This window comes from Humulus lupulus, chromosome 7, assembly GCF_963169125.1.
Source record: "Humulus lupulus chromosome 7, drHumLupu1.1, whole genome shotgun sequence".
NCBI classification, from domain to species: Eukaryota; Viridiplantae; Streptophyta; class Magnoliopsida; order Rosales; family Cannabaceae; genus Humulus; species Humulus lupulus.
This window is the reverse complement of record NC_084799.1, coordinates 166,947,442-166,964,539: the sequence shown is the minus strand read 5'-3', so window position 1 is coordinate 166,964,539 and position 17,098 is coordinate 166,947,442. Positions and strand designations below refer to the sequence as shown.

General features: G+C 35.3%; 1 long non-coding RNA gene across 1 annotated transcript; it reads left to right on the top strand.

Annotated features, from left to right (window-relative positions):
• The first annotated feature begins 1,635 nt into the window (after positions 1 to 1,635).
• LOC133788789 (uncharacterized) lies at positions 1,636 to 5,101 on the top strand. Its single transcript, XR_009873378.1, has 3 exons — positions 1,636 to 1,906; positions 2,408 to 2,537; positions 4,844 to 5,101. It is a non-coding gene; the product is annotated as an uncharacterized LOC133788789 (long non-coding RNA).
• Positions 5,102 to 17,098: the final 11,997 nt, after the last annotated feature.

Genomic DNA, 17,098 nt, shown 5'->3' with positions numbered 1-17,098 from the left:
TTCATCGCCATCATCAACAACCACGACCATCACCAACATGGCCATGGTTCTTGGCCACCACCACCATAACTACCACATGGTGATTTGTAATTGCCCATTCACATGCACCAAAGCCCCGAAGGATGGTGATCCCACTTATCCCAATCACACACACACACACATCACGGTTGGGGCGCTTGCACTCCAACCCATCCTCTTGCACCATCTTACTACCAAAAACTACCATTAAATTTGACGGTGATACTTTTAAGAATGGTAACCACCACACAAAATGATAACCACCCCAATAATCTTTTAGATCCATCATCAAATCAGATCCAAACCCATCAAAACTCCAAAATCACAAACTCTTAAGCATTTATCAAAGTCAAAACTCAAAACTAGCATCACATTTTAAAAATCATTCAACAAAAATTATAAAAACCTTGAAAACTCAACGTTACCTCTAATGGCCAAAACCACCACTTCATTTCTCCTCCTCCTTGGCTTCTAACTCTACAAATCACAACAATGGCCTCTAAGATACACACTAGGATAAAAAATATGAGGAATAACATGATCAAAACTTACCCTTGGTGTGAATCTTGCCAAAGCCGAAACTATGGTGGCCTCCTTTGCTTATTTTGATTTATACTCTACAAACACAACATGGGATATCTAAGTATTCATCCAAGAACATAATATCATGAGAAAATTCACACAACATGATGTTTCTATGCTAGCCAAAACTTAAGAGAAAAAGTTCTCTTCTTTTCTTGTTTCCTTTCTCTCAAGTTATATCTTCTTTTCTTTCTTGCAAATTTCGAAAAAGGGTGTAGGGAAATGAGATGGTAGCTTCTCTTTATCAGCCTTTATCCACTTAGTGACCACCCCATAATTCAAATATAGCCACTCCCTCCAAAATTGCTAAGTGGTCTAACCCTTAGTGTCATTTTTTGACATTTTATGTGCTTACACTACTACAAAAATGGGCTTTCCCGACACCCAACCATGTCGTAATTGCTTAGCGTGACTCTACGCTGACAGTTAAAAACTGTAGGCATAGAAACCAACACCAATAGTTAATAACTATCACCGTTGCTTTTGACTGTCGTTATTGACCCCAACACCGATAATTAATTCGAGACCAATGCCGATAGTTAAAAACTGTTGTAGTTGACCCCAACCCCGACAATTAATTCAAGACCAATGCCAACAATTAAAAATTGTCACTATTGACCCCAACACTGACAATTAATAAAAGCCCAATACTGACAGTTATACAATGTTGCTGAAATTCAAATAAAAAAATTAATTTAATATAGTTTAATAAATATCCTTAATATATAAAATAATATTCATTAATAATTTGTAATAATAAATGTATTTTAATTAAAATAATTTATCCAACTTTTTAATAATATTTAATATTAGTTATTAATAAATTATTTATTATATTATATTTTGAGTTAAGTATAATTTTTTTAAAGGTATAAAATATAATTATATTTTAAGAAAAATTTATCAACAATATTTATATATTTAACTGATGAATGAAATCCCTTAGAAATAAATTATGAATGAAACCCTAATTCTTTATTGATTGGAAAATAAATGTGTGCCTTTAAAAAAACCGAATAAATGATTTTTGCATTACTGAAGGTGCCAATATTTTAACCTAATTTTCCCACATCATCTGCTCACCTCTCTCTCATTCGACCGTCTCTCTCTCTCTCTCTCGCACCTTCTCTCTCACTCACTCACGGCAGGGTTATTGAGAACCAAGAAAACGACATGAACGGTGGGCTCGTGGTCTTGGGTGAATGACGTGAACAACGGAGGCTCGCGGGTCTACGCCAAACGGCGTGAATGGTGGGGCTTGATGGGTCTTCAATGAACGATGGGGGATTCAATAGAAAGAAAAGGGGTATCTCTCTCTCTCTCTCTCTCTCTCTCTCTCTCTCTCTCTTTGTGTGTATTGTTTAAGCTCAACGGTCTCTGTGTTGGGGCTGTGAGTTTGGGGGGTTCGAGGTTGGGGCTATGAGTCATGACGAGGTTGGGAGTGTTTGGGATTGGGGAATTTTTGTATCAATTTTGTGATTGTTTGCCATTTTTCTGGGTGTCCTATATTCAAATAGACAAGCTTGGAAGCTCTGTTGGAGGTACTGTCTTTGTACCCCTTTCTCAAATTTGTGTAGTCTTTCAAAGTTGTGTCTATTGATATGTATCATGTTCTCCAATAATTAGTGTAGTTTTAACTATTTAAAGATGTGCTTTTTAACTTCATTTTTCACTTATTAATCTAATTTGAGCACCTACAACATTTTCTGAGATATTTTGTTAAATTGATAGTATTAATGTTTTAAAATGGTTTTGGTTATTGTATACTAACTTGATCATTCATGTTCTGCCAACCGTTTTTCTACAGGTTAAGGATTCTGGTTGTGGTATTCACCAGCAAGATAAAACCCATTTATTCACCAAGTTTGTACAGCCACAAAATGGATCTGGTCGGACTGCTAACAGTGGTGCTGGACTAGGGCTCATATTTATAAATGGTTGACTCAGATTCTTAATCTTAACTTATTATGATCACATCATAATTTAATCATTTGGAACCATCCTTGGAAATCACTCCAATTGTGTTTTCAAGTATAGCTTCATAACCATTCTATTGGCTTCTTACATTTTGGTGATATTAAGATAGTCATTGCTATAGTACTATTAATGCTAAGTGTACTTATTTTGAGCTTTTGAGTTGATATTGGTTGTATAGGGAAATTGAATATGAGAGAGAAAACTATTTTCAGCTCTAAAAAATGGATTTTTTTTTTAGAAAACAATGTAGTGTGTTTGGCCTTGTTGTCTGTAAACAAGTTTTTATAAAACTGAGTTTAAAAAAAAAACAAGAATTTAGAAAACAGAAATGTGTTATTAAAGTGGTCACTCTCTCACATCTCTTGTAACGACCCAAAATCACTAATAAGGCTTAAGGGCCTTGATTAGTGTGCCGGAGGGCCTAATTGGTTTATGTGTGAATTTATTAAGTTTAATGCGTGATTATATAATAAGCATGCTTGTATGGTTATATGAATGTTAATGTGATTATATGTTATATTTGTGAGAACCACATTATTATGTGGGTAAGTCTGCAGCATGCGACTTGAGGCGATCTTAGGGAGCTAGTTAGTGGGAAAGTCACAACGGGGCTTAATACTTGACTTTGGGCAAGTCAAGGGGTAATTCAGGTATTGGATGGTTATTTGGGTTATCGGGTTATGGAAATAAATAATTGGAGATATATTTGAGGTTAGGAAGCTTAGGTGGGAATATTGGGGAATTTTACCATTTTGCCCTCGGGGACGTTTCCGGTACCCCGAGCCTCGGGATTAACTTAACTACCTAAGGATAGACTGAGTAAAAACTTAGAACTCGGTGGAAACAAAAGAATCGACCTTCCCTCTTTCTCCCTTTCTCTCTCAAAGAACACTACAAAAGATTTAAGGAAAACTCAACTGGAATTCAGTTGATTGAGCTGGAGTCTTGGAGGATTAGCTCATGGAAGCTAGGGACTCAAACTAGAGATTAAGGTAAGCTAAACTATTTATGCATGGTGGTTAAATTATGTGTTTATGGCTGAGTTTTGAGGTGTTATGGGTTTTGACATTGAAGGATTGAATTGAAGCTTGGAACCTAGGAGTTAGCTCAAAAATCTTTTAGAGAGCTGGTTCATCAAAGAAGGTAAGTTCAAATTTATGGTTTAATGGCTGAACTTTAATGTTTCCTTGACTGGTTTTGATGTTTTTAAGCTTTTAAGTTTCAGAGATTGAAGTGAGATTTTGGTGAGTTTCTAGGCTAATTTTTTGCTGGGTTGTGTTGCTGGAATTGTGTTAGAAGCTTTGTGATAATTTAGTTGTGGAATTGGGATATTTTTGATGGTTTTGAGAGTCAAAAATGGAGGTTTTTCTGCGTTCGAAGGGGTCGGGCCGCGACATAGTTCTTGGTGAGTCGCGACCCTTTGAAGCTGATGGATGTGGGAGATGGAGGGCGGGTTGCGGCATGGTCTAGGTATGGCCGCGGCCCGTGTCTAGTTCTGAGCCTAGATGGGCTCTGTTTGGGGGCTATGCCGCGGCATGGGAGGCTTGAGCCGCGACCCTTAAGGGAATTTGGGATTTTAAGCATGGGAATTTAACCTAGGGTGCTCGGGATTGAATCTATTACCGTGTTTGGTGGAATTCGATGTTTCAGAGACTAGAACCTTATTTAAGCCCTTTTATAATCATTAATGGTATCCCTTATCTTGGTTGTGATTAGGTATAAGCTAGGGGCTCGGGAAACGGATCGTGCTCAAGAGGCATCTCGCGCAACCAGTACATTTGGAAACTAAAGGTAAGAAAACTGCACCCGATTGTGGATTTATAATGGGACTAAGGGTTCCTAATTTTGTATGCTTTGTGAAGGATGGTATTATGCCATGTAAATAGTAAACAAACGGCCTAAGAGTGCCGAAGTTTACACTAGCGCACAGGGCGCGGCTCGACCACTGGTAGCTGAGGACAGCTTATTATCCACTGAGCTCGGTTTAAGCGGGCCAGAGTCAGTGGGGTAAACAGAGGGTGCGACCTAAGGTGTCGACCCTGATTATCATGTGATTTGATTGTTATTATTGGTTGGTGGATTGTTATGTTGTATAGCTGGGTGTTGATTAGCTGAATCTTTGGTTGAATCTTCATGCTTTGTGATTATTGTGGTATGTTAAGTGTATGAACATGCTTAAGGGGTTATCCAAATGTTATTATTGCTTGTTATATAATATGATATGTTTTCTTGCTGGGCCTTGGCTCACGGGTGCTTCATGGTGTAGGTAAAGGCAAGGGCAAGCTTGATCAGCCCTGATTCGGAGAGCTCTGAGAGCAGAATGTACATGATCAGCTGCTCAGCCACCACGGTTGAGAGGGAGACAGGAACAGGAGAACCAGAAACATCTGTTTTGCCCTTAGAGTGGCTAATGGTTGTTTGAACTCTGGAAATTTTGTAAACTGACTTTTGAACGCTATTCCTTTTTGGGATCCTATGTGTAAAAAATGTTTAGTTATATGAAATGAACCATTTGAGACCAAAATCTTTTAACCCTAGTTCATTAGTGGTTTCTGTATCACGTTTTTCACTAAATGACTTGATTAGCAAGTTCTGCACCTTTATAAATACACAGTGTAGCGGTCTTGGCTATCCAGGGCATTACATCTCTTTTGATAAAAAACAAAAAAAAATCTCAAATCCTTATTTGTACATTTGAAATCTTGAGTTTTTTCAATTTCCAATTTGATTCTTATTGCTTTGTTGCTTTTAGGTTTGATTTTTGAATGTTGATACAAGTGACATTCATTGGTTTTTTTTGGAAAATCAAAAGCCTATTGAAGAACACAATATTATGTTCTACAGAGTACTTGCTGAAATCCAAATAAAATAGAACGTAAATAACCTGTATAGTGTAATTTGATGTGTTCTCATCTTTATTGTTGTTTTATGAGAGTTTTGGCCACCGCCTACCATATATTTGTAATAATTCTCTAATGAGATTTAAAAAATAGGGTAGAAAAAGATATTGGGTTATTTTTTGTTTGTAATAGCAATGTAATTATCTCTGAACATGGTATAAGCACAAGGACTTGATGTTTGATTTGTGTTGTTATCATAATGTTGGTTCTTTGTTAGGCACTTTTCTTTGCAAAAGATTTAGCTGTGTTTGACAATGTAGAAAAAGAGTCACATTTGAGCAAGAAAAATTTTCATAAACTCACTGATTTATATGGTAATTTATTAGTTTTTGTTATTGAATAATTCAATAAACAACAAGCCTATTTACTTACATATCTTTCCTACATGCATTATCTAAATGTTTGGAATTTACATAGTCCATTTTTAGCTTCAGATGTTCACTGTTATATTTGATGTAACTAATGATGATACATGTCAAACTTCTATATCTATCTTTGTTTCTTGCTTTGATTTTGCATTTATGTGATAGATTGCAAAACCTTATTATGTGAAAGCTAAAGATCAAGGATTCAATTTTAATTTCTAAATAACACTTTTATTTGTAACTTTTGCCCCACTTCAAAGAAATTGTTTCTCAACTTGGATTATATTCAAATTTAACATAAACCCTTCACAATTTCATCATATGTAAACATTTTAGTTGGAATTACATAATAACATACCCCATGAAAATAATAAGATTCTTCTAGTTACTTTTGTTCTATAAGTTTTTCTAATAATTTGTAAATGTTGACTTTGACTACCAATACTTGGGTTATGATCGAGTTTATGATTTTTTTCCTACTTCAAATTCTGTTTTCACTTGGTGTATATTCTGAGTTGTATATAATTTTGATTGTATATTGATGGCGAAAGGAATGGCTAGTGATTGGTGGCATTCTCAGGTGTAGTAGTGGACATAATGTGCCAACCATTGGAAAGTCTAAGAAATCGTCAATGCCTTCTGGCTAGGTCAACATTTTGAATGCTGGAGGTAAGAAAGCTGAAACGACTCGAAGTTATATTGAAAAGACTTCTATTACTTGTATAAATAAATTAATGGTTGAATGGAGAGCTCCATGTGAGTGTTTATTGGTTGGATCATGGTACTCTCAAATGTTGAGCTGTCAACTCTCATCTAATTTAACATTTGTTACAGCTTCAACCGGGCATTTTAGTACTACAGATGCTCATTTTATTGTTTTATATTTTATGCTCAAAGTTTTTTCTTCCATTTATAATGCACTCATTTGTTTTACTTTTTCATTTCTGTTGTAGGATTCTTTTGCTCCCATAACTGATTTTGCTTCAAATCATGGCCTAATCCCAACAATTCTTTATGGATGAGCAATTTTGACAGTCAAGTAAGAATCTTGCAACTCTGACCAAGCTATGATTTGTTAACCAACCCCACTCTGTTACATTTCGACAGTGATAAGAAGGTTGTGACTTAAACTCCTGATAAGGAGGTTGTGACTAATCGTAGGCTCTGCCCTTTGTTAGCTTCAAAATGATTAAGAGTGATAACTTGAGAACTTTAGCTTTATTTACTTATTTCTTTTCTATAATTGAATATATTTGTACATATAGACTGTATCTTTCTCTCTTCTTGCTATATATCTCTAACTCAATTGTTAATACTTATTGATTTCGTGCATTGATTGTGTTCAAATATATTATCTGATTGTTGAAGTATGTTGCACGATCCAAGCATTGGGAAGCCTAGTATCTCGTAATTTCCTTAATTTAGAGGCCTAAAGTATGGTCAATAAGAGAATTCGAGGATCATCTCTTTAATTTATACTTTGTTACTTATTTATTTTTTGTAATTATTAGTTTTAAAGTTCCTTGACTTATGTTTAGGGGCTTAGTTATTATTCAAATGTAATACAAGTGAGGTTCACTTCATATATTTTTCAAGAGACCAAAAGGCTGTCAAAGTTCAAAGAGAAAACTCAGTAGATCTAACTGCAATATTTGACATAAAAAAGTCTCACTTTTGTAAAAATACGGAAAATGACTTCATGCTCATTTCTTATTAGTTATTTTGGAATATAGTGCTGATTTCATGTAGAATGTTAAATTTTTGCAGGAGTTGGCGAGTGATGTTGCACACTAAGTTCATGAAGCCAAATTTCCACAAGAACTTGTGTTTTTGAGATATTTTGTGAAGTTGTATTTTTTTTTTTCATACTTGTACACACTTTTATTTTAGAGGATACATTCATTATCTTTTACTCATGATATATGATTAAGTATTCTACGTTTACACACAATTTGTTTTTTAATATAAGTGGCTGAGGTTAAGGATTACCTTTGTTGATTTTTTTTTACATTTTTGTTATGCAATTGAAGCTTAAGGATTATTGAATGGTGTGGAGGCTTTTTAAGCATTTTTTTTAATTTCTAGTATGATTTTCAACGACAGTATAAAACTGTTGCCATAGAGAGCCAACCACGACAGTTATTAACTGTCGGTGTTGCCAACAACGGCAACAACTAATAATTGTCGGCGTTTCTAGAAATGACGACAACTAATAACTATCGGCGTTACCAGCAACAGCGACCGTTTTCAACTGTCGGCATTGCTACCCCTACGCCGACATAGGCCAATACGACAGTTAGTTGACTGTCGTTGTTGCTCAATAGCAACAGTTAAAAATTGTCGGGAAAGCCCATTTTTGTAGTAGTGTTAATTCCTACTTAATCAATTTAATCACAACTTTAGGCATCCATGATCATCATGCAACCACTCATTATTTCCTGTAATGAGTTAATATTCCATTTAAATGATTATAAGCTTAAACCATATCTCAGTGATGCTTCAACATTTTGGCACACACCATATATCACAATCTAAATATTTAAATGATCAATGTATTTCTCCTACACATGAAAGCATAGTCTAGGGTCCTGAATATAATTCTAGGATAGCCCAATAATTTACCAAAAATTATTCCAAGGCTATAGAAATAATTCCCATCGTGATCATATTCTTATAAAAATAAATATTATTCTTCTTAATATTTTTTTACACTAAAGTCACCAAAGATTCTAACCAAGTGATCAACTCGTCTTATCATATAATTAAAATAATTTTCCTCATAATTATTTTAATAACCATACATAGCTTATAACTTATTTCATAACATTATTTAATTAAAATAATTAATTAAATAAAAAAAATTATGTCAGGTATTACACCTAAGATTTGAGAAGAAGTCTAGTTCTAGGGACAAGCATGTGGATGGATCCATTGAAGGGACCTACAAAGCCAATGCAGTGGCACAACCTTCTCATAACAAGGGAAAAAGGTATAAGAAGCCCCATGGCAAAAGTGAAAAACCCTTGGGCCCTAGGAATAATAAATGACAATTCAAGAGCTCCAAAGGTCACTGCTTTGTGTGTGGTAAGAGTAGCCATTTTGCTAGGGATTGTATTTTCAAGAAGATCCACAATAATGAGTCCAAGGTGAACACAACCGAAGAGGAGTTGGTTGCAACGTTGAGTGAAGTGAATGTCATCAACAAAAAAGTGCAAAGGTGGTGGTATGATACTTGTGCCACCATCCATGTCACATAAGATAGGTCTCTCTTTAAGAGCTTTAAAAGCACAAGTGATGGGCATGAAATCTAAATGGGTAATGAGAAGAGATCCAATGTTAAAGGAAAGGACACTATTGATCTCTATTTCACTTCTGAGAAGAAGATTATACTTACTAATGTTCTCTATGTACCAGACATGAGTAGAAATCTTGTGAGTGAGGACTTGCTTGCCAAATTGGGCATCAAGGCGATGCTTGAATACAACAAGCTTATGCATGTGAAGGGATGTATACACTTTGTAATTCTATTGGTTTGATGAACAATAAAACATCTAGTTATTCTTGTTATATGCTCGTCTCAAATTCTATTACTTTATGACACAATAGACTTGCACATATAGGTTCCAGTACTATTAAAAGAACAATTAAATGTGGATTGATTCATCGTGATACTATTGAGCATGATAAATGTGAACTGTGTATGAAATCTAAAATAATTAAGAAATATTTTCCTAGTGTTGATAGAAATTCTAACTTGTTAAATTTAACACATAGTGATTTATGTGAACTTAATGGTATGTTGACTAGAGGTAGAAAGATGTATTTTATTATCTTCATAGATGATTTTTCTATGTTCACATATGTATATTTGCTTAAGAACAAAGATGAAGCATTTAATGCGATTAACATATATAAAGCCGAAGTTGAAAATCAATTGGAAAGAAAAATAAAAGTGCTTAGAAGTGATAGGGATGGTGAATATTTTTCAAATGATTTCAATTTGTTTTGTGAAGAGCATGGTATAATATATGAATGTACCGCCCCATATACTCCACAAAAAAATGATATAGCTGAAAGAAAAAATAGGACATTTCTAAAAATGGTTAATGCTATGCTATTACACTATAAATTAAGTTTTAGTTTGTGGGGTGAGGCCTTGTTATCTATATGTCATATTTTAAATCGTATTCATATGTAGAAAAATAATATATCACCATATGAGTTATGGAAAAGAAAGAAACTAAACATTTATTAAAGAAAGAAACTAAACATTTATTATCTTAAAGTATATGGGTGTCTTGCTTAATGCAATAGCACGGATCTTAAAAGGACCAAGTTGGGTCCTAGGGCTATAAGATGTGTTTTTGTTAGCTATGCCTCAAATAGCAAAGCTTATGGATTATTAGACTTGGAGTCTAATGTAATAATTGAATCTAGAGAGGTTGAATGCTTTGAGAACATGCTATATAGTGACAACAACTTTCAAGAACCCATCATAATTAAAGAGTTTTAAGAGAAGATTTCTACAAAGATTGATGAGCAACCTATATTGCCTAGAAGAAGCAAGAGGCCTAAATAATTGAGATCAAATGAGAAATGTTCTCAAGTGGAGATCTTTTACTTAGTAGAGGGTAATCTTGAAGCAATCATTTGGAGATTTCCAATCATTCTTCAAATCAACGACGATCCCAAAATTTACAAAGAAACAATGTCTTCAAGAGACTCTGCTTTTTGGAAGGAGACTATAAATGATTATAAATAGGTATTTCGAAGGAAATATCATACCGATGACACCATACAAACCTTTCAGGCTAGATTAGTTGTAAAAAGTTTTGGACAAAAGGGATGAATATATTATTTTGACACACATGCATCGGTAGCAAGGATAACTTCAATTAGATTGTTATTTTCATTATCATCAATATATAACTTTTATGTTCATCAAATGATTGTCAAGACGACATTCCTATATGGAGACCTCGAGGAGGATGTCTATATGCAACAACCAGAGGGTTTCGTTCTTCAAGGGAATGAACATAAAATGTGTAGACTTGTTAAATCATTATATGGTTGATAGGATAGATTTAGGTTTGTAACACCCTAACTCTATCTTTATGAAAATACCACTTTTAATACTTATAAAGAAAAAAATACCAATAACTGTTTGAAAAATACAGTGGGGCCTTGTTAAAAATAGTTTTGCAATATGGGCCCAATGTTTAAAACAAAATATTTTTATGCAAATTAGAGAAAATAAAGACAACCCACTGAGTTGAAAAATAAACTACACTATATGGTGTTATGGATCGTTTCTCGTCCACTGGCTCCCCACAGCATACATACTAACTTCAATGGAAATCACCTAGCTCATTATGCGTACCATACAAACAACCTAATGCCTATCTGAAAGGGAAAGGAAGGGGTGGGCTAAAAGCCCAGTAAGGAAGTACAAATAACACAAACAAACAAAACAATATAACATTACTATGCGACTATTATGCTTTTAATGAAATATAACACACAGTCGTTATATCATAACATAATACTTTAATTGAAGATAAACACAATATCAATCAATCATAACATCCTGAGAAATCAGGAACCTCAGAACTCGACCCTCCTTCCACCTTGGGGGCTGTGGCACGTCTGCCCTTTGTGCTGCGTCATACCTAAGTAACACCTTTGTAGTGTCGCGAACTTTATGCTTATCAACACTATCTTTCATTCATTCAACAAATAAACTGAATAGGCACAACAATTGCCTTAAATTACCACAATGGTAAACATACAAACAATCTGTAAACATCTATCTAACTTCCTTACCTTAAGTTCGAGCAAAAATTCACTATCAACCCACTTTGCTAAGAGCCTATAACAATAGTCAAAACACTCGTCTTAATATCACATGAGTCATATATGGACCTGTACACATTTGCATGTGTCATGCACACATGGCAACCACCTCAAATAATATTCTAATATACTAAGCATTATTTTACTAACAAATATGTTCCAAACACAAAATCACGTTCACATATCATACACAACCCATGCAACAACATTTTTTAAACATCTAGGACCCTAAAAATGGACCCTTAGAACAATATTACATGTACATGCATGCGTGGGAATCATAGTTGACATAAAATCTTACTCAAGCTTACTCAATTAATTAGACTTACAACAACACCAAACTTGGACAAGGCCTCTAGGCCGAAACCACCATGGGAAATAACACCACATAGAAATATTAACATACTCACATAAAATCATGAATCATATCACAAAGCCCTAAATCATACCACGGCAAGACATACTATAATCAATCATAAATATTCACATTTATAAATCATACAAACAATATAGAATTACTTATCATTGCTTTCTAAGATCATTATTATATATCAACCATCATTCTCATCAAATCATTAAGTAAATATAAGCCTTAGGTATACAACTAGCTTGGTCAAAACCTTTATCATAGCAACCACAAAAGAGAGATTCCAAAACAAAGGCCCTATCATGCTTCCTACTCACACACACACATATATATATATATCATGACATCCAAAGAATAACTCTATTTAAATATACATACATATATATATCATTCTACAAACTTATGTACATATATTTATACACATGTAGCATTTTACATGTAATTATACACATCTATAATTATATCATTTTACAAACTTATATACATATATATGTAGCACTTTACATTCAATTATTCACATATATATTTAATATTATACAAACTCATATATATATATATACCCACAACACTACACTTATACACATATATACATACACAACACACACTTATACACTCATATATATAATACACGACACTTATATATACAACCATATACAACACACACACAAATATATATATATATATATATACACGACACTCATACCTATATACACATCCATAATATCATAAATGATTACATGCATATGTACACCCATTATATCCATGCATTTTTATTTTTATATACCCCACGAATTCATACATAATCCACAAAGAAAATTCTAGCATATTTCCAAGAACAAAACATCTTGATAAAAGAAAAATTAAGAGAAAGAAATAAAAGAGACAACAATCATCAAGAATGGTCACCTACCACTTGATGAAACCTGATCAAAATTCTTAGAGTCCTCTTCTAGTTCTGACTTCTCCTTGTAGTACTTTTAAACCATAACACAACCATGATTACTATGGTCTTAGAGATGATGAAGTAAAGAATCAATATAACTAAATCACAAGGGAGACTCTTACCAATACCAAGATCTAGTTCTTCCTTCTCCTTCTTCTCCTTTCACGCTCACTCTCACTCTATATTCTCTCTATTGGTTCAGCTGTGGCACAAAAGGAAGAAAAGCAAAAGTGCTATCTAGGTTTGTAAGGTCCTTTATATAGTGTGTGTACTAGGTTTTCTTTGACAACAAATTTAATTTTTTCTAAATTTAATTAATTTTCAACAAAAAAGTAATTAATTAAATACACACATAAATCCATTCAAAATGGCATTGGAATTCTATTTCAAAACCCTACAAAATCGTGTCTAATAAGCAAAGTCAAATTTGGACGTTTACTAGGTGATATTTGACCTACAAGACGACACTTTCTAAGGATACGAGATTTGAAATTTAAATGAAGATATTTTGGTGCATCATCAAGTGACAAGTGGATACATCTTGTAAATTCTTTTTGTAATCACTATAGAAAAGGCTTTAGATTATTTTAGGAGACTTTTTCTATTCTTTTCTACGGGTTCTAATATGTTGTTTATAGTTTTATTTATGATTATGAACTAAGGTGATGTTTAGTTGGGGGTAATGGAATGGAAATGAATCAATTTTCATTCCATTCAATTCCTTCGTTGAATTGCATTTTAGGTGACATTTGGTTTGAGGGAATGAAAATGAAAGAATAGAAATGGGAATGAGGAAAGTAATATGAATGGAATGGAATAAAAATTAATATGAATAAAAATAATTAATAAAAAATTATTAAATTTTTTTCAATCTTTCTTTGAAATGACCTTTCCTTATATTTTCAAATGAAATAATCATTCCACCAAAATGGTGGAAAAACAATTTCACTGAAATGACATTCTAATACTTTAAAATGCAATCAAACAAAGGAATGGAATAAAAATTGATTCATTTATATTCCATTCTATTCCATTACCCCTAACCAAATATCATTTTAGAGTATTGGGATGCCATTCCAATGGAATGGTTTTTTTTTTACCATTTTGGTGGAATGAAAATTTCGTTTGAAAATGGGAGAAAAGACCATTCCAATGCAAGATTGAGAAAATTTTAATAATTATTTAATCAATTTTTTATACATATTAATTTTTATTCTATTCCATTTGTTGACGGTGAGAACTCATCAATGATATTAGGTCGGAAAACTCAAAAATATATCTTGGGGAATGATGAATTAAGAAAGAACTTAGAGAAAACTTGAAGGATAAAAGCTTTGAACAACAATGGAGAAATGATACTCGTATATTACTCAATATCCTTAGTACACAGTCAATTTTCCAACCCCTCTCTCAGGTGAAGGAAGGCCCTATTTATAGGTGAGCATTATCGGCTCCTATTACATGGTGGTCCTGAAGGGACAGAAGGACTCATCTGCAGGCCACATGTGATCACGGAGCAGGTGGTAGTGGTGTTGGAGGAGTGGCGGTTGGGTCCAGTATATATCAGGTGTCAGTAGGTAATACTTAGTCTTTGTACTATTTCGTACCACCACTACCTTATGGTATAGATGTCTGGAATGTTGTAGTTGAGGTTTCACCACGTACTATCTTTGTATTGCCACTACTTTTTTGGCGTGGGCACTCGGTTCATACTCTGTGCATTTCAAAGCATGTACGTACCTGGCATGACATACTCCGTACTCAGGCTTTCTCCTCCTCTGTTACTTTGGGCTAGTTTGGCCTTGTCTTTGTATCTCTCAATGCTCATAAAGGCCGATGTGTGACTTCGAGGTGATATAGCCTCGCAAGATGCCATGGGGCGCAAGGCACTGGTGTGCATGCAAGGCAGCATGAGGTGTGCGAGGTGCTGGGGCTCCGCGAGCCACTAGAATGTGCGCGAGGCGTTGGGGCTCCGCGAGGCACCATGAACTAGGATGTGCGCGGGGAACTGAGGATTTGGGAGGCACCAGGAGGTGTGCGAAGCGCTGGGGCTCACGAGGTGCCAGGATGTGCGTGAGGCGCACCTTGAACAAGGTCGACCCACACGAGGCGCACTAGGAGTGAGCCCGCGCGAAGCGGAAAATGCATGAAGGATACTCATGCATTCTTGGCGCATGATTCACTTTATGTTTCCGCCCTCATAGTGTCTGAGTACTGCTTTGGCAGACTAATGAGGCTTTAAACATGGTTGCCTTGGACTTTCAAGGGATCCTAGATGCGAGATGTGGGTCTTTCACTGGAGTGGAATTTTTAGCATCCACACTTGCCCAAAATTGTAACGACCCAAAATTACTAATAAGGCTTAGTACCTTGATTAGCGTTCCGAGAGGGCAATAATTGATTTAATTATGTTAATACATTGATTAAATGATTATGTGATTAGAAATGCATGTTTAGGTGAATTAAATATGCATGTGGGTCCATTTTGGTTAGTAGGGGCATAATTGTAATTTTGGCCCATGGAGGGCATAAATGTCAATTATATGTATGTTGTGCATGAAACCATAAGATTTGTGTGATATATTTGTGATTTGTGATCCGAGATGGTCCTAGGGAGAGGAATCGCGAAATAGTCACAATGGGGTCGAATACCCGGCTCAGGGTTAGCCTAGGGGTATATTAGGGAATGTAGTACGAGTTTGGAATTCTGGGTAATGGATAGCGATTGTTTAAGTATGTCAAGGATTAAATGGGGAATTATAGGAACACTTGAGGAATTGGCGGGATGTGGAAAATGACGGGATTGCCCTTGGTGGCATTAAATGATTGAGGATATACCTAGGGGAATTTTTGGGACTTACGCAGCTGAGGATAGACTCAAGCGAAAACACAATTATGGAACTAAGGAGAAAACCAAGAAAAAAACAATACCCCCTAAGCCTTGTTACTCTCTCTCTCTCTCGACACTCTCTCTCTCCCTTTCTAAGCTTGGGAACTTGGTGAATTTTGAGGATTTAGCTAAGGAATTGAAGAACTAGAGGTTTGAAGTGCTTGGAGATTAGCTCAGTTGAATTCTCAGTGTGGTAAGGGTTTCAAACTTGATCTTTTCTGTTAATTCTGCTGTGAACTAAAATCTTACATGAAGGTTGGACTTTAGACTGGTTTTGAGTGCTGGTGAGGATAAGGAATGATTCCTGGGGTTGTTGTGATGCTTAGCCTATGTGGATGAGAATTCTAGACTCAATTATAGGTTTAGATGTTGTCTGGGGTGTGATTCAGGGGTTTAGGCTCGGGAAAAATGGTGGGATTTCTGGGTTTTGGGGCTCGTGTTGCAACCTTCTTCTTCTTCTTCTATAAATAAGCCTTCTTCTTGAAGACAATTACTACACTCTCATTTCTCTTAGATTGGTGGTGCCTTATTCTTTAAAACTCCAAGAGATGGGTGGTTCTATCCCCCACAAGAGCATTTTGTTTTTGTTTTTTTTTAAATGTATATAGATATTGCTATGTCTACTTGGGTACTAAATATTGTCTCTTTCTACTGCCTTTCTTCTTGTAGGCGTGTGGTGCGAGGTATAAAGGTACCAGTGATGCTTATAGTTCTCTGGTGCGAGGAGTTGAGGCAGAGACGGTGGTGGGCATCCCTAGTGATTACGAGCCTCCAGTAACTCTCACTTATCTATTCGAGGTATTTCCTTGGCTACTTCTTTAACATTTTCATGTTTGGAGGGTTTAAGTTACCATTCGGGAGTGGCGTTGTTTTAGCCCCAGTATCCCTTCACGTGAAGTCCTATGCTAGCATCCATTAGTATGTTCACCTCACGCACACACTACCGTGCCCCATAATTGACCCCCCTTTTATTCATAAGTGTCTAGGGGTTTTAAACCCGCTCTTTTGTATCTTGTAACACCTCATAAACTGCACACACATTTGCACCCATGCTCTTCATGAGACGTCATTCCATGGCTTTCGACGGGTCTTCTAGCGTACCTCCTAGTGTTGAACCCATAGAGCTATCTCGTTGGATTCAGAGCCATCTATAGATAACCCACACCACGTGCACAATATCTTAAGGAAGGCTCGTATGTATCA